Raw genomic sequence first — 18896 nt, 5'->3', positions numbered from 1 at the left:
CAGCAGTCAACTACGGCTCATCTAGCAACATTTCCAGCTCCTACAGACTTGTGGCTTGTACATCACACCTCTGGACTGCCAAAGTATTGCTGCAGAATCCTGCACACTGCTAGCACTACTTACCAACACCCTGAGCCAGCTCACCATCAACTACTCAGCTGCCCACTTCCATGAACAACACAGCACACCATCTCAACCAAGATATTGATGCATCAACTATACTCCTGTTCCGGATAGCTTCTGCAGCTCACTCACCAACTCAATCAACCAACTCAAGCTGCTGACTGACCCACACTGCTGCTCCCTTCTCACATCATTGTTCACTATTCGCTCACTGGAGGGGGGAGTATATATCAAGAAGCCATCATTGTAATAACAGAAGCCAGGAAGTCAATTAACATCATTACTGGACTCAGTGCACACATCACTTTAGGTCATTTTAGTATTGTGTCGCTTAGTAACCTGTTCTGTATAAATATGTTGTATGTACTAGACGGTTCATAATATATATATATTATGAACTCTTGGTTGTATCCTTGTGCTTTTATCAGTTGTGCTCAAGTCATACTTAAGTGGTTGTCCAGTCAGTCATCAAACATGCACACTTCCTCAACGACAAGCAATCGCTTGCGCATGTGGCCTTTGCCACACACCAAAGCAATCATGTCATGTTGGGAATTGTTCGCACGGTGTCCACATTAGTACAAGTATCAGTTGATCCAGACCAGACCTTTTTCTTGACATTATGACAAAGAGAATATAGTCTGACCATGTGAGGATAATCACACACCACGCACTTAGCTACAATTTTACACAACTTTTACCTTAGTTGGCAATCTTGTCGTCTTGTGTACTATCTTCTCTTCCACATGGGACGAATCCTCAGAAACGTCTGTAGCCAGGTTAGCCATTACGGTAGGAATGTCGGGTTGTCTGTACGTGGGTGTGGCTAGAGGTACACGTAGTTACTGAATCTGACAAGATCTCGCCGCGGATCTCACTCACCATATACTGTAGCTAGCTAGAGCACCCTATAGTAAAACACACCCAGTGTTCGTTAACCTATGTTTGAAGTTCCTCGTCTATAGTCATCCACTTGTGTTGTAGACGAACAATGTCGCTCTGCTACTAGATCACTTACTATCTATACTCTCAACTATACTTTTGCGCATGCTCCAGATTATTCTTTTTGGTGCGCCCCAAAGCAAAACCCGAAGAATTCGAAACAGCTGTCGAAAGTCTTGGAAAGCCTCGAGGACTAAAAGTATAGTGAGAGTTTGTATGATAATAAATCATGAGTATTGTATGTATTTGTTTGTAGTTGATAAGGTCACTCCAAAAATTCATTCTCTATTTTCCTATTCAGGCATATTAGCTCACTGGCGGTGGTCCATTTCCGTCCTTATAGAGATTGACAGCTTTCACAGCCATATCTAACTGCATAAAAAGCTTCTTAAGTTTGTTCCTTTACTCGTGCCTTAATTTATTTATCCATAGACATACTAAACACATAGGGATTGGAAACGGAACTCGCGCACTAAACATCTGTGTTTCGGTTTACGTCATCATGCGGTTGCTAAGGTTGAGAATGAGCGATGTCGAGTAGCACCTTGTGTAGTACGTAGTTGATCTGTTTATGGCTAACCTCACTTCAGGATGAAGCAGTTAAGTCTCCAAAGCCAGTCACAAAAGTTTGAAGAGTTTGTAAGAGCCGTATTTTCGGCAAACTTTTGGTAGTGACACCATGACACACAGAGGACTCTGGCGATTTATCAACGCTTGTTTGGACCAACTTTCAGCTACCCACAATCTATTCTCAGAAGTGTAACGTAGTCCATACCATACAGCACTGCAAGTGTGTCTACAGCCAATAGGAGAACACTGTTGCCAAAGCTCCACAGTCCACAAAGCTGAATGACTGGCATCCGGGTCATTCTATGATTGCAGATTTACAGGTGGTCAGTATGGAAGCATTACACGACATCAGACTGGAAAGCAGATAAACAGGTTTGATTGGTTTCAGTGGATGATTTATTGCAGTGGTTTACTTTTAAAACCATTGTTATGGTGTTAGCTAAAGCTACTGATAACTTCACCAGTACAGAACACATAGCCATTCTGATTCTTTGCATACAAGTTCACAGACTGTAACTTTTAATGTAAAGACTGTACTGTTTGAATATTTCTGGTGTATGGTACGATATGTACTTGTTAATAATGAATTACGTGTGTGCAAGTATGTGTGTACTGTAGCTATGAGTATTACGTCAGTTCTTGTGAAAGTGCATTGATCGTGTACATATATATTTGGTAGTGTATCTTGAGCTCTCGCTTTCCAGTCATCAGTATACTGTTGTTTGCTGTTCTTTGATGATGGATTACTAATGTGGCTTGGATGATTTCTTCAAAATTTGTGTCTATTCAGAATATTCTATATTTTCATCCCAATGCCACATGGCACTGGTTTCAGAGCAATCCAAAACACCCATTACACTTCCCTAGTGTGGTAGTAGTTAATGATATGGTAAATTGATATCTGGCAGCATTGCATAGAAGTCCACTAAAAGTGAAAAGTGGTAAGTAGTGAATTTATACAGTGTGACAATTAATGCAATAAATCAAAGGTGTCCTTTACACCACACACTGTACATAGATATTGAAACAAAACTAGCTGAGCTGTTTCCCAACACAGAAAATTTGTGAAAACTTGACAAGCATGAGAGGGTGTGACCATAACACAATTTGCCTACCTCATAACTTACTAGTGGTTCAATAGCAAATTCCTGTGGTCACACACGCATTCCTGTTATCGTGTTCGTGGTTAGTTCACCGATTCATTACATTTCTAGTCGAAAAATTTACAACCAATTGACAAAAAGGGCATTGAAAATAAGCTTGCACCCGTAACTATGGACAGTATCTATGGTGACTGTTTAGCGCAAGCGAAACACGGATGGTTCTTGGAGCTTGTTACGTCACATTGGGAATTTGCACAGAGACGTCACGTGAGCTACTTCCATTTCCAATCCATTTGGTATACTGTATCTATGATTTATCAGATTGCAGGAGTTGACATACCAAAAACTTTTGAAAATTAGTAAATACATTACCAGCAAAAGGACACACACCCAAAATCTTGTAAATCACAGTGATTTTTTGTGTACTTTCGAAGCACCAGCAAATTACGTAGTGGTACCCACATAAATGGCCTGTTAATTACTCATCACATACCTCTAAGGAATGCTCCACCTTGTTCTCATAGCTCTAGCTATAGTGTATAACCAAATTCTGCCACTAATTCATTGTTTTTCCCAATATGTATTGTATTGTGGGACCCTACTCGAAATGTTGTGCATGTAACATACATGTGACCATGCACCTACATGAATGTTTAGTGATACGTGAGTGTTACATGTGTGTGAAGTGCATGTAATTTACATGATCCAGTGACATGCATGTTACAGTAAAGGTGACATGAGCGTGACATGCATATACAAATCATGTGTATCTGTCGTGCATGTTACACATAGGGTTACTGTATATGCACGTAACATGTATGGTACAGTCATGTTGCAGAAAATATGCATGTTACATGTAGAATCCCACAATGAAAACTGACAGTTGTGTAAATACAAATTGCAAATTTTATATGAGTAAGATTGCTTGGTGAGTCAATAGTATTATGTGTGTGCAACTGCCCAACATGCTTTAGGTACTTCTTAACAGTGTGTACCAGTGATGGACAAAGGCAGTAACAATAGAAACAGGAGTAGCCGTAGCAACATCTCCGCATGTAACATGAACGCCCATGCATGCCATTGCCTGCATGTTGGCACTCACATTACAGGGAACATGCATGTTGAAATTCATGCATGCTGGAAAACCATCCCAATTCCCTGCATGTTACATGAAACATGACTAGTACATTAAACTGACAATGTGCATGTTTAGGTGAATAATCAGTGTAAGGTTTCATTGTTATGAATGCAATCCAGTAATTAAGTGGCCAAGAAGCCTATAAAGAAGGTATTTTTAGGTAAATAATCAGTGTAAGGTTTCATTGTTATGAATGCAATCCAGTAATTAAGTGGCCAAGAAGCCTATAAATAACCACAAACATGTTTGTGGCTTTGTATGAATAACTTACTGAGAAGAAAAGGATAGCACAGTGCCCTTTCTGAAAGGATTACCGCAGAAATATTGTGATGGAAAGTGTTATAACAAAGTAGAAGTACGTGGAGTAAGCCACAAATCCTTACAAAGTCTTGCACTTACAGCGATTTACCACAGCATTGGTACATCTTCACCAATTAGTGGCTGCCTAATGCTATTTCTAGCCTTTGCTTTTTATCATCACCATCTTTTCCTTTCATTATAGCATCTTCTTCCACTACATTAATTGCTGACAGCTAATCACATGCAGTATGATTAGAAATTATCTAATAATAACTTCTATCATTTCCCTGATTTATTATCTCCTAATGCTGAGTATACTGTCAGCGAGACTGGTATGAACAATTAGGGTTAATTAGTAATAATTAGGGTTAATTTTATTATTAGAATACAATGCAAACGAATATTAATCCAAATAATTGGCTATTCGTTTGAGCCCTATTCACCATGGAGTTAGTTGTAAGGGTATCCAACAAGTTCTGGTGTGGATAAGACATGTGGAGCAGTTCTCAGCATCATATTTATGTTGTCCAGAATGTACATATATATAGTCAATTTCAGGTTGCTTGAGAATGCAATTGAACAATTTACAAACGTGATTTTCAAACATGATCATGTGAATGCTGATGTGAAATACTTTAATGTATTGAATAACTACCTCAGTATGCCCCTGGCATTGTCTGATGGTCTAAGAAGGTGAATAATATAGTAAACTAATATATTAAATTTTTAAATATTAAGTAGGGATCTAGCAATAAATAGTAGCAAAACGAGAGATGAATGATGGTAGCTATTACAGCATAGCTCGGTGGGATACCCTACTTTGGCATGGTATAGCAATTATTTTGTGTCCAATGCCAAAGTAGGGATTTTCCACCAAGCTATGCTGTAATAGCTACCATCGTTCATCTCTTGTTTCACTACTTTTTATCGCTTGGATCCTTACTTTATTTTTAAATTTATAATTTTTAATATCCTAGTTTGTTGAGTTCTTTTGTTAAGGCATACAGTTAGCTAAAAACATGTGACTGTTCTATTAGGGTGATTGCTGTATTAAAGTATCTCGAGTCAGCTTGCAAGTGCAAAGATGTGTACTTGCCCAAAAGGGGCATGCTTTTGATCGATTACAGTATCTTGAGTCGGCCTTCAATTCCACCTTTAAAAATCATCCTAGAGATATCTTACAAGTCGAAAATCACCTGTACGGAATCGTACTAGTCCATATAATACATTAAATGCAACAAAACACTTACAGGTGGCTGGATACAGATTTTTTTTTAAATGCCAAAACTTGAATTTTAGACTGACTGACTGACTGACTGACTGACTGACTGACTGACTGACTGACTGACTGACTGACTGACTGACTGACTGACTGACTGACTGACTGACTGACTGACTGACTGACTGACTGACAGCAGTGTACAATATAAGGAAAAATTATTGCTTGGACAGAATGGCCAATCAAAGTAAATTTGATTGGCCATTTCTGAAATTGCATGGCCATAAGATAGAGGTGTACTATCCTGGTGTGTGAAGCACACCCCGCACTGCGAAGCACAAGCCTTCTAGGGGGGTCTGAGGGCATGCCCCCCCCAGGAAACTTTTGAAAAACGATCACTCTGAGATTGAATCTGAGACCACTTTCAGCTACTTATCACTCAACTTTATGCACATATATTTTACAGAGAATTAATTGTGTTTATTAATTGTGTTTATTAGTAACACATGTACAAAATTTGTATTGCTGCATACATATTTTCCAAAAAAAAAAACTATTTATTTATTTTATTTATTTATTGTTACTGGGCAGACGGCAATTGCCCATGCGCCCAGGGGGTGATCAACACCCCAAAGAAATCACACATACACATAAGATATACAGCAAACAATTAGATAGACAATAAGTAATTAGTACATGTATCTATGTTTTCTGATTCTATGACAGATACTGGAAAGCTGTTCCAATCTTTGATTGTTCTTGGAAAAAAGCATGTTGATAATAACTGGACCGTGTACTGGGTTGGATAAAGTGGTGAGTGTGGTGGTGTCTGGTGGATCGTTGAGTTGGCAAGAAATATGGTGTACTGGATAATCCTGATAAGTTGTTGATTCCTTTATAAAATGTTTGTAGTCGACCAATTCTTCGTCTAGATTCAAGTGACGGCCAATCCAAAATCTCTAGCATATCAGTTACACTGCTAAGTCTATTATAGTCAGACAGTGCCCACCGAGCAGCTCTACGTTGGACCTTTTCTAGGGACAAGATGTCATTTTGTTGGTATGGGTCCCATACTGATGCCGCATACTCTAAAACAGGACGAACTATAGTACAGCGTTGAAACCGAGTCGGGTCATCCGGGTCACATTTTCTCTGGGTCATCCGGGTCAGACCCGGTTTACAATTTATCCGGGTCTGACCCGGTTTACAATTTATCCGGGTCTGACCCGGATTGGATCACGTGAGAAACGAAATTGTTCGTTTGACGATGTGGAAACTTCTAAACGCTATCGCGTAGCTCTTTCGTGAGCCACGCCCACTTATCGCATTACTAACATACGCGAGGGTAGCTATTGTCAGTAGGTGAAGACCTTTTTTTTTTTTTTTTTTGGTCTTCAACCTACAGATAGGCTGAAGTTGCAATATTTACTCAACACGAATCGAACGCTCAAAATGTAGACTTGTTCGCTCGCTCGAGACTAGCCGAAACACGTCTCGGCTTTAATTAATCCGGGTCTGACCCGGATTGCTATCCGGGTCAGTGGGTCATCCGGGTCAGCAGTAGTGACCCGGTTTCAACGTTGCTATAGTAAGGTAGGCAGTGGCTTTAACTGAGGGAGAACAGTTACTCAAGTTGCGTCTTAAAAAGTTGAATAATTGTAATGCTTTTGCAGCAGTTCTAGTAATATTATTATTATTATTATTATTATTATTATTGTTTACTGAGCAGTCAGCCCTGCTGGTGTGCTCAGGAATCACATAAACAAATACATTAGGTACAATAATATGATTGGAGTCTAGCTGTAAATAGATCAGTATCTGCAATTTCAATTGTGTCAGTTGGTAGTATGTTCCACTCGTTTATTGTTCTTGAGAAATAGCTGTTTTGGTATGCCGTGGTGGATGAGGTAGGTAAAATATAGTGAAGATGGTGGTATTGTCTTGTTGGTCGTGTTTTTGGTAAGTAATAATGAGGAATTTGGAGTGATAACTGTTGGTAGTGTATCTTATGCAATATTTGTAACCTAGATAATTTCCGACGAATTTGTAATGTAGGCCATTTCAGCTGTTCCAACATTAGAGAAACTGAACTGAATCTGCCATAGTCATTCAACACCCAGCGCGCTGCTCTTCGTTGTACTTTCTCTAACTCTGAAATATCTCCAACGTGGTAGGGATCCCAGACAGCAGATGCATACTCTAGTTGTGGTCTCACCATTGTTAGGTAAGCTGATTCTTTAACTTGTTTTGAACATTTGTTTAGATTGCGTTTTAAGAAATTGAGTGTTCTAGATGCTTTATTGACAACATTTGATATGTGAGGTGACCAAGACAGTGATTTATGAATTAAGACTCCTAGGTACATATGTTGATCAGATATATCTAGTATGTGACTGTGAAGTGTGTAGTCGTAAGTGAGTGGTGATAAGGATCTCGTGCAACGTATAACTGTACATTTACTAATATTGAACTTAAGTTGCCAAGTATCGGCCCATTCTGACAGTTTATTTAAATCTTCTTGAAGTCTGTTGATGTCTTCTACACTATTGATAACTCTATAAAGCAAGCAATCATCAGCGAACAGGCGGAGTGGTGAGTTGATGTCTTTAGTTATGTCATTTATATACAATAAGAACATTAGAGGTCCAAGAACTGTACCTTGTGGTACCCCAGACATTACCGACACTGGACTAGAGGATTCACTATTTAAAACAACACACTGAGTACGTTGGGTAAGCCAAGTTTGGATCCAGTTATAAGTACTGCCATTAATTCCATAATATCTTAGTTTGGTCATTAAGCGTTGGTGTGGTACTGTATCGAATGCTTTAGAAAAATCCAATAGGATGTTTCTGATGGTCTAGAGCGAAGGATATGTCTTCTGTAAGAGTAATTAGTTGAGTTATGCATGAATGATTAGATCTGAACCCATGTTGATTTTCAATTAATATGTTGTTTTCGTTTAGATGGTTGATGATGGAATGATATATAATGTGTTCCATAACCTTTGCACAAATGGAGGTCAAAGATATGGGGCGATAATTACTAACACTACTGTGGTTACCTTTCTTGAATACTGGACATATATTGGCTTTTAACCAATCAGATGGCAATGAGTTAGTTGACAGAGAATGATTGAAAATTATGTGTAATATTGGTGTTATTTCATCTGCGCAATGCTTCAAGATGTAAGGGGATATACGGTCTGGACCACTAGCTTTATTTGTATCAAGTGTTATAAGTAACTTGTGTATTCCAGATTGTGAGATAGATATATCAGTCATGTTGGGTACTTCAGTATTACTATCCATAGTAGGCATTGTTAACAAGTTTTCCTTTGTAAACACAGATTTAAAGTGATTATTCAAAGCATTTGCTTTGTCTTTTGCATGATGGATTGTTTGGTCACCTATACGTAATGTCGGAATATCATGTTTATCTTGTTTTTTGGCTCTGATGTATTTCCAAAATTGTCGACAATTTCCACTGAAGGAGTTATTAAATAATCTGCTGTAATAGTTATTGTGTGCTGCTCTCACTTTCAAATTTATAGAATTCTTTAATTTACGATAAGCATCCCAATCAGATTGTAAAGCGGTTCTTTTAGCTTTGTTGTACAAACGTTTTCGAACTTTCATATCCTTTTTCATTTGTCTATTTATCCATGGCAGTCTATTACTTGATTTATTTACTTTGTGTGGAACATGATCAAGAACAGCCTTGTGAACTGTTTGCTTAAACTCTTGCCATAGCTGATCAACAGATCTAGACTGAGGGTTACTGAGCAGGAAAGCATTTCTAAAGGTTATGAGATCATCTTTTATTGATTGAATATCTCCTTTATGGTATAAAGCAACTTTGTGTTGGTTTCTACTTGATGTTGGTTTATTAATTATGTCAAAATCAAATATTATAGCATCATGATCAGAAATACCAGGTACAATGTCAAGATCAGAAATTCTTGGGTAAGAAGAAAATACTAAGTCCAATACACTATTCTGACGTGTTGGAAACTGTACAAACTGCTCAAGACCAGCGTCATTAATTACATCTATGAACAAGTTATTCAGTCCACTTCCATAAGTTGGTACACTAATTTGGCCATAACCAGTACTCCAGGAAATACCTGGAAAATTAAAATCTCCTATTAGTAGGATGTTCGGTGGAGAGTTTGATTGGTTCAGTAAGTTGGTTATAGATAAACGGAGTTGTTCTATGGGATATGAATCAGTATTTGGTGGGCGATAGAATATACATACATGAATAGGACATCGGTTCAACAGTGTAATTTTGGCCCAAATTAGTTCAGCTTCTGTATCCAGCGATGGTTCTTCTACAACATTTAAACATTTCTTTATACACAAAAAGACACCACCACCACCCATAGTACGATCTTTCCTAAACACATTATAATAATCAGGAAATATCTCAGGCGTGAAAAAAGATTGATCAAGGTGAGATTCACTTCCTCCTATCACATCTGGATTATGTTCATCCACTAGTGCCAAGAACATTGCCTTTTTGGTGTCACTTCTCAAACTGCAACAGTTAAGACTTAAAATTTTTAGCTTGGAATCACTTGTTTGAGTAGCATGGACATCTGGGGTAATTAAAATATCAGTATTTTCACAAGAATGACTAATCTTATCTTTACCATCAGGAACTCTGTAATGCTTCCGTAGAGGGAGCATTACTTGCAGCACCTTGGCTATTGTATCTTCTAAGTACAATTTCACCATTTAATATCATCAGACCCTTTTCACCTTTTTCTCTCCTTTGTTTTAGTTCTTGTACCAGTTTCCTATGTTTCTCTCGTTGGTATTTAGTCATGTCTGTGGTGATATAAACATCCTTATATTCAGAGTGACGTCGAAGGTAATAAGAATGAGACACTAAGAATTCTTTATGTGACAAATCGTCAACTACAACGAGTAGTGGTCTAGCCCTGTTTTCAACATGTTTACCCAATCGTAGAATTTTGGTAACATTAACATTGATGTCAAAGATCCGTTTACAGAGGTCGATAAACCATGTCTTGTCTCGTGAAGGATCAGTTTCTGGTAAATATGATTAGACCATGATAGGGATTCGTGTAACAGGACACCCAAATACAAATGCTCATCTCTTCTAGAATATGATTATGTAGTTGGTAGTCATATTGAAATGGATCAAGTGATCGAGAGCATCGAATTAGTACACACTTAGATACGTTGAACTTCATTTGCCAAAGTGTTGCCCACTGAGATAATAGATCAAGATCACGCTGAAGGATAATGGAATCATTTTCACACTTGATAACTCTGTATAAGATGCAGTCATCAGCAAACTATGAATCAATGTATATAATTATTGTACAGCCAGTTTTGTAGACTTAGCTGGGCTAAATGCTTTGTTACAGGTGGTGTTGAGTCAACAACACAGATTGAATTATAACTATCCAACTATAGCTATTTCTCTTGTGAATTGCAATAGATCAAAATTTACTCTTGAACCTGCCGTACGTGCAGAACTTTTATCACCTGCCTTTCAATTAATTAATTAGTTTTTTGTTATGCAAGAATCAAATAGGGGTGTATAGTGCATATCAAGTTAACGTACACTTAATAAGTTAATAAATGAATGTAAGTTAGGAGAATTAACTGTTTCTTCTGACAGAGAGTTCCATAGTCGAAGTATGAAGGAGTGATAGTAGGTGATTCTTTTAGCAGGAATAGTCATAAATCTCATTTGATTCCACTTTCTACAAATTCTAATGACGAAATGGCCATCTTATACTTAATACCGTACCTCCACTTCGCAAATATCACTTTCTTTTCTTCTCCTGGAAAGCGCCACTCGTGTAGTCAGTGTAGTGATCGCTTCTTTCAACATCGACTGTAACCCACAATCGATAATTGGGGTAAACACGAGGTGCAGTGCTCTAGCTTACGCATGCACATCAAGTCGATGCTTCAACGGGATCAAGACTTCACGCAGCGATTAAATAGCTTCGGTAAGGAAGCGTATCTATACGATAATAATAATAACTATAATAATACATGTTATAAAGACTAATAATAAAGAATTACAGTTGTAAAAGATTTGATTGGCACAAATGGCCGACCAACGGCTACATTGATCGGTCAACAGCATCACTTGGTCGGAAAATGGCCGATGGCTAGGGACCGGCCGATTATGCTCATTATTTTACCTATTATGCTATGCTGCACTGCTCAAAAATTTACCTAATATGCTTAAATTAATGCTCAATATTTACCTATTATGCTCAAATAATGCTCAATATTTTTACCTCGGTTCTCATATTTTTTTAATAACTTTGCACTTTATGGGAAAGCAGTAAGTTGTTGAAGCACAGACTGTAAATCCTTACTTGTCAAAATGCATGTCACAAAAAAGATCGATATACTCTAATAGAACAGTCAGCTACCTGATAATTTATTAGAGTTACTGACTGTTCTATTAGAGTATATTGATCTTTTTGTGGGATATGTATTTTGATAAGCAAAAATTTATAGTATTGCACAAGTTTTCTGCCTATTATGCTAGCATTATGCTCAATGCTTTCAGGCACCTATTATGCTCATTATTATGCTAGCATAATCGGTGGGTCCCTACCGATGGCCGACCGTTATATTGTACTCTGACTAACTGACTGACTGACCACAGTCGCAAGCCTAGAGGCCAAACGAAGCAGTGCATGGCCACCATCTTACACCACAATAACAAACTCACCAGTGGGGTATGCCTTTTGGAGTTCCGACGAGCGTGTGCCCTCTGCCCCTTGTCTTTCTTTTATCTTCAATCAGGCTGCTTGTCTTCTTCATCCAACAAAACCATATCGAGGCATTAATTTCCATATCAACACTTTCTTTAAGCAGCATAATAGACGCCACAAGATTATTTAAGACGCTTAGACTACATTACTGTATGGAGATACTGGTACTAGATAGCTTTCACGATAGGTCACAAGATTATGCCCATTCTTCATTCTACGCATTATCAATCTATTGATTGATTAAAACCACGATGACACACCCCTTTTACGCTAGCTGTATTGCAAAAATTTCACCTGGATCCCTACTTAATCGGTACAACCGTACCATTTGATGGACTTGGTTGAAAGGAAATGCTCATGTGTTCGAGCGATCACATGTGCAAATTGTTCGATTGCATTCACAAGTAACCTGAAATCTACTGTACCAACATCAGCTACATGCAGTGTATACCATTGTGCTATCATGTGACTGTTACAAGAAGACACTTCTTTCTTTCCAGTGACAGTTAAGGGATAGTGTTATTCCCAGCCACCCAATACAGTGATGTGTGTTGATCCATTGTGATCATGTGATTTGTGTTGGTTCATTGTGATCATGTGATGTGTGTTGATCCATTGTGATCATGTGATGTGTTCTGAAGTTTTCCTTCTGACTTGTTTATCTTGTACCAAATTATGTTCTATAATTCACCAAATATTATCCTACCAAATTCTTGTGGTACAATGTTGTCCCCACCATTTTCCCACAATACACAGTATTGTATGTGGTACAGCATCTGCTGTGTTGTGTATAGTGGGACCACCTCAAATAGTGATTGTTGTATTAAAGTATTTTGTGTGTGTAGTAAGTGTATGTTCTATGAACCATTTTCACATAATACGGAGAAGCCGTTCAAGTGCAATTTTCCATTTCATGGTAGGCAATAGATAACTTCCGTTGTAACAAAGCTGTAACTGTATGTTACTTTCATAACATTTTGAAGTAAACTAACCGATGCATGGCAGATCAACTGGATCAATCTATTCACTCTCCTTTACTGAAAGGAAATGAACTATCAGACAGCGATATAGCTGTACAAAGGGACGATTTGGTTGTGAAGAAGATCGATGAGCTGTGGAAGATTGCGAGTAGCTTGTCCATTCGCCTTACCAGCTCCACCTGTAAGAAGGACATCGTGGACAGGATAGTTGGAATGGCACAGATAGGGGCGGTTCGTGATTCATCTGGCGAAGAGAATGGTGAAGATGTGATAGCTATTTCGTACTTGACCGAAGAAGTAAAATCTTTTCTCAAGAGTTTGCCGTTGTTTTCAAACGTTACGCAGTGGAGCAAGAAGTTGAGTGGCGTCCTTGCTGAGTTCACATTGATCAATATAGTAATTTATCTCGTGTATGGACGTGATAAAACTTTTGACATGCAAGCATTGAGAGCCCACAAGTCTCTGAAAGCATACAAATACTTCTTTGATGGCTATGTCAAGAATGTCTGGGTGTACCAGTGCTCTAGTGAAAACCAGTTAAACTTGGAAGTGTTGTATTTCTGTGCCTTTGTTTATCACTCTTTCACCACTGATACACCTTATGAAGTGTTTGTGTCACTCAATGGAGATAATGGAGATGTTTACGCTGGACAATGTGCTTGTGTTTCTGGGTAAGTCATTAGCTAACATTGTGAGATAACAACAATCATTAATTGTATCAACATAATTGAATCCATTATGTGATTTGTTAAAATTATCAATTAGTATTAATTATCTATATTCATTAAGATCATTAAAATTATCAATATTAATTAGCTATATTATAACATTATTTTATTTATCAGACTGGGACAAGCTTGTAACCATATTGCAGCACCATTGTTTTTCATAGACTACCATGCCAAAGATGTTGAATTACCAGTGGAGCTTTCTAAAACTTCTGTCCCTATGAAATGGAATCAACCCCCCAAGAAAACAGTGAATCCGGCTTGTGCAAGTGATATGACTTTTGTTAAACCAAGTCATGGTGATGTCCCAGAAGTGAGCAAGTCTACAGGTCGCAGTGCATTTGATCCACGTCGCACTGAAGATTGTGTATTACACAAAGAAATACTGCAACAGCTCATGGTCCGCCTGGAGAAAACTGTACCAAACACTGGACTGATGCAATTTTGGCAGCCTGGTCACTCAGGAAGCCAGGTCCATGTAGAAACTTTGTGGCAGCATGTTATTTTTTCACATCAGCATGCATCTACAGCAGTGCAAGAAAATTTTTTTTGTTCCAGAGGTTGCACAGTGTTACGACTACCTTCGTGATATGACCATATCAAGTGATGAAGCTGCAAAGATTAAAGAAGCAACAAGAGGGTAAGGAGAGAATGACCTTTGGATAGTACTGAGGAATGGCAGGATAACTAGTTCAAGATTTGGAGAGATACTCCGTCGAAGAGAGTCTACCAATCCAAGAAGGCTATTTCGAGATTTTATGGGATATGGTGGGCCAATGACTATACTACCACCACAGATTAGATGGGGGAAGGAGAATGAAGACAAGGCATGGAAATGTTACATAGGTAATCGACATCATGCTAGTGAGACAATGATAGTAGAGGACAGTGGGTTACATCTTATGCCAGAAAAAGCTTATCTTGGTGCATCATCTGATGACAAAGTTACTTGCACAAGTGTGGACACATGCTGTAGTGGTTGTTTGGAAATCAAGTGTCCATACAACATTGACAAATGCATCACTGTGGAGATGACACCAGGTGAAATTGCTGACAAATTTGGAGAGACATTTTTTCTTCTAAAAAGAGGAGAAGATGGAGAGTTGCACCTTTCTCGGCAGCATCATTATTTTGCACAAGTGCAGGGAGAGCTGGCTGTAATGAACAGAGAATGGTGTGACTTTGTTGTGTATAGCAATGGAGAAGTGGTTGTTGACCGTATATTGGCAGACCTGGAGTACTGGGGTACACTAGAAGAAAAGCTGGAGGAGTTCTCTGTCCGTTATATGGTTCCTGAGATCTTGTCTGGAAGGATCTTTCTAGAGGAATACCAGTGCTAAGTGTTAGTTCAATGATTTGGTTTGTGGTCAACAAGCTATGCATGTATAATGTACTAGTTATCTTGTCCTGTACTTGTTAACAACAACGTATGCTTGTTATGATGTAATTACAACATGTACATACTTAAATAGTAATCAGCTATTGTATACACACTTGCTAATTCTACTTCAGTAAATGGTTGTAATATTTAATATGAGACAAGTGGTACATCAAAATTAGTAAGATACATACAAACAAGGTTAACATTGCTAACTAAATCATGCATAGTGTTGGGAAATTTTTGATTAAGAATATCAAAACGTTGACCTCTTCCAATAACGCGCTCCACATGTGTTCTTGATTCAGCAATTCTCCTTGTCCTCTCTACTTCATGTGCTGCCATCTGCTTCTGTCTAGATTCCAAACGAGGAGGCACATTGACCAATATTTTAGGGGCTACTGCTTCCTGTATGTCAAAGCCCCTCTGTCAGCCATTATCATATCCCCCGGTTCAAGCAAGTCTAAAAGTCTGGACTTCTCTGTTAATTCACGATCAGAAATTCGTCCACCCCAAGCATCTGACACAAAGCTTACCAACCCAGAAGGAGTACAGCCTACCAGAACTTTCCAAGTATTTCTGCTTTTGTACTGCGAGTATGTGACTGAAGCATTCATTAGCCCTGAGGGTCGCTGGCATTCTATTTCATAGCAATCTATGATAATTCTGGTGTTAGGGAAATGCTTCTTGAACCGTCTTGGCATCCATTGTGTAACCTGGTCACATGAAGGGAAGGGAAAATCAATAAAAACTCTTTAGATAAAAAGCAAATCCATGTTGTAAACATTCGACTGTATGTTCCCTCTGCCATTCTAAAATGAGTGCATAAATCAGTCAATGGTAGAGCGAGTCTTAATCGTACTAGAATAGCAAACAACTGGTTGGCAATTGATAAGCCATCAAAACATTGTGAACCATGTTGCTGCTTCTCCTCTAATAATGTACTGCTACCTTTTCATGCCCTGAGCTCCTTAGCCTTAGGTGTTAAGTACTCAACTAGGGCTAAAAAGGAATCAAATGTTGGCATTCCTGTATAAAACCTTGTCAGCCTATCGTTGTTCTCCAGCAATCGCACATCTAATTCAGGTCTCTCCAACAGCATAGATCTTAACATTTTATTCTCTGCCTGCCGTCTTGCAACTACATTTCCATCTTCATCCGTCTGGCATTCTGAAAATGTTATGATGATAGTTAACACCTACAGTTACATTCATGATTCCACATGACTTACCTACTTCAGCACAAATGGCTCTCTCATCACCACTCCGACTTGACTGCAAGTACAGGCTACATGAGGATACTATCGATTCATCTCTAGCTGGTGGATGTTTACTTCTGCTACAGTAACTCCCATGGTAACTTGAGCAAGTGTCCTCTCCAAGTCAAAAGTAACTGCTACAAAGCCCTGATTAAACCTATCTTAGAATATGCAGCCACAGTCTGGTCACCCCACACGCGAAGAGACATCGATGCCATAGAAAATGTCCAAAGACGAGCAGCACGGTTTGCATTTAACAACTATTCTAGATATTCCAGCGTCACTGAAATGTTATCTAACCTTAATTGGCCTACCTTAGCCAGATGCAGGAATGAACAGAAGGCTACAATGTTATTTAAAATTATATCTCACCAAATCGATATTAATGCTGATGATTTCCTTTTTTCTAATCCTAACCTACATCACACCAGAGGCCATGATAAGAGATTTTTAACCCCAATGACTAGAATTGACTGTTATAAATTTTCTTTTTTCCCCTCTGCAATCAATATTTGGAATTCCTTACCCCAACACGTGATTGATTTAACAGAGATTGACCAATTCAAGCACAGCCTAGCTGGACTAGTAACTGTTTAATAATTTATCAATGTGTATATATGGTCTTGTGTATAGTAAATATTGTATAATTATATAAGTTTGTTTTTCTTTTGTAATTGACAGTAGCAATTGTACCCTTTTTTGTGCACCATAATCTTTTGAGGTCTGCACAACAATCAATAATAATAATAATAATAATGGTCGTGCTGGAATGCCTTTCAAACGTGCTGGTTGACGATAGCACGTCTTTCTTCTTCCTTTCTCTTTGTTACTTCCTTTCCTCTCTCTTCCACTTCTACTATCTCTTTAGCCAAAGATCTTCGTTTTGCACGATTGAAATGAGCTACGCTCTCCACGTTCGCCGTTGTGCGAGTAGAACTTAGTTTTTTAGAAGCTGTCTGGATGGAACAAAATCGGGATCACCAGCATCATCAGACTTCTTTCCAAAGATAAAATGGGCAGAGCATACTCTATCACCATCTGCTGGCTCCCAGGGAAATCCATCTTCATTCTTTCGCGAGGGGTCCGTCACGGGCTGGAATCCCGTACAAGTCATTTGGAATCCCTCGGAATCTCGCACAAAATCTGGAATCTTGCCTTGGAATCTGGAATCTTTTGGTTGATTAAAGTCCGTGAATTTCCGAATAATTTCGGATATTCTAATAGCGTGCAACTCGTGGTATGCAGCTCGAGATGCAGCTATAAGCTTGTTGGCCTGTTATAACTTGTCTTGAGCTGTTCGCTTTAAACTTACTGTGTCTATATAGGTGTTTAAGAGCTTTTATGGATTCAACAGAGCACGAGTGTAGAGTCGAACTGCTGAATAGTCGAGTCTCGAGTTTTGCCGAGTCTGTAGTTGTGTCTCCGATTAACAGCGAACCACAAGGCGAATCCAGAGCCTATCCCAGGTACAGCGAAGTCTACAATGAGTAGCTAATGAAGTTTAGGTGCCGAGTTAGGTGCTCGTTTAGAACACGAAGTTGAGCAGCATTGTCTGAGCTCGCCGGCATTCGAGGAGAGTGTCCGAGGCACTGATCGTCTATCCAAGAGAGTAGCTCGAGGTAGCTGTTACCTTTCCACGCATTGCTGTAGGGCTAGCGTGTCATTAATTTTGTTTGAGTACAGGAATTTAATTTTGTTAATTGGATTTCAGTAATTTAAATATTTCTTGGAATCCGGAATCTTGCCTGAAATTTCGTGGGATTCGGAATCTCGTACAGGATTTTAAGGTCGTGGCGGACCCCTCGTTCTTTCGTGATACAACGTTATCCACTTTCGTCGCCTCTCTAAATCTTCTGCCGGAAAACGATAGAAACTTATGCCATCTCCCGTTTGGTGATGGTTGTAGCAATCAACTATAACACAGCTAGTTGGCATTCTCCACTTATTCGTGACAATCAACCATTGGCCGTTAATTATTATAATTAATTATACTGCGGTTACGCACAACCTACCACTGGAAGCATACACGTATAGTTACGTTATATTTCCATGTTACGTGAAAAAGGTCTATTAGAGTACTGTAACTGTGTGTAGAAATGAATGGTCTTCATTTATCAACATTTTTGTCATTGAACTAACACACTAGTATTCAGATAAAGAGGTACCTTAAGATTAGTTACTATATAGTACCATATAGCCTGGTTGTTAAGCGCTTGTATTTATACTTTTTGGAGAAAACGTTATGAAAAAGTCATACTATCTGTTAGGCGCATACGCCTAATAAATAATTATGGTGAGTGTAACATGGAATCACTACATTGTAATAGAGTAGTTAATACTTAGTGCCAGTCATCACACCAGTGTGTAAGGATATTTGACTCC

General features: G+C 38.6%; 2 long non-coding RNA genes across 5 annotated transcripts in view; both read left to right on the top strand.

Annotated features, from left to right (window-relative positions):
• Positions 1 to 1181: 1181 nt before the first annotated feature.
• The window catches only part of LOC136258242 (uncharacterized), a 54586-nt gene continuing 36871 nt past the window's right edge, over positions 1182 to 18896 (top strand). For both annotated transcript variants that reach the window (XR_010702654.1, XR_010702652.1), the window contains exon 1: positions 1182 to 1264. This is a non-coding gene — a long non-coding RNA (uncharacterized lncRNA). The remainder of the gene's footprint in view (positions 1265 to 18896) is intronic.
• On the top strand, positions 7461 to 8572 carry LOC136258538 (uncharacterized). 3 transcript variants are annotated; one of them, XR_010702813.1, is made up of 4 exons: positions 7461 to 7987; positions 8037 to 8127; positions 8184 to 8278; positions 8362 to 8572. It is a non-coding gene; the product is annotated as an uncharacterized lncRNA (long non-coding RNA). The 3 variants fall into 3 exon arrangements; XR_010702815.1 differs by lacking the exon at positions 8184 to 8278 and having other exon boundaries at positions 8037 to 8118; XR_010702814.1 differs by lacking the exons at positions 8037 to 8127; positions 8184 to 8278.

Source organism: Dysidea avara, chromosome 6 (genome assembly GCF_963678975.1).
Source record: "Dysidea avara chromosome 6, odDysAvar1.4, whole genome shotgun sequence".
NCBI lineage: Eukaryota > Metazoa > Porifera > Demospongiae > Dictyoceratida > Dysideidae > Dysidea > Dysidea avara.
The sequence above is the reverse complement of the archived record's forward strand: the minus strand, read 5'-3'. Positions and strand labels throughout refer to the sequence as shown.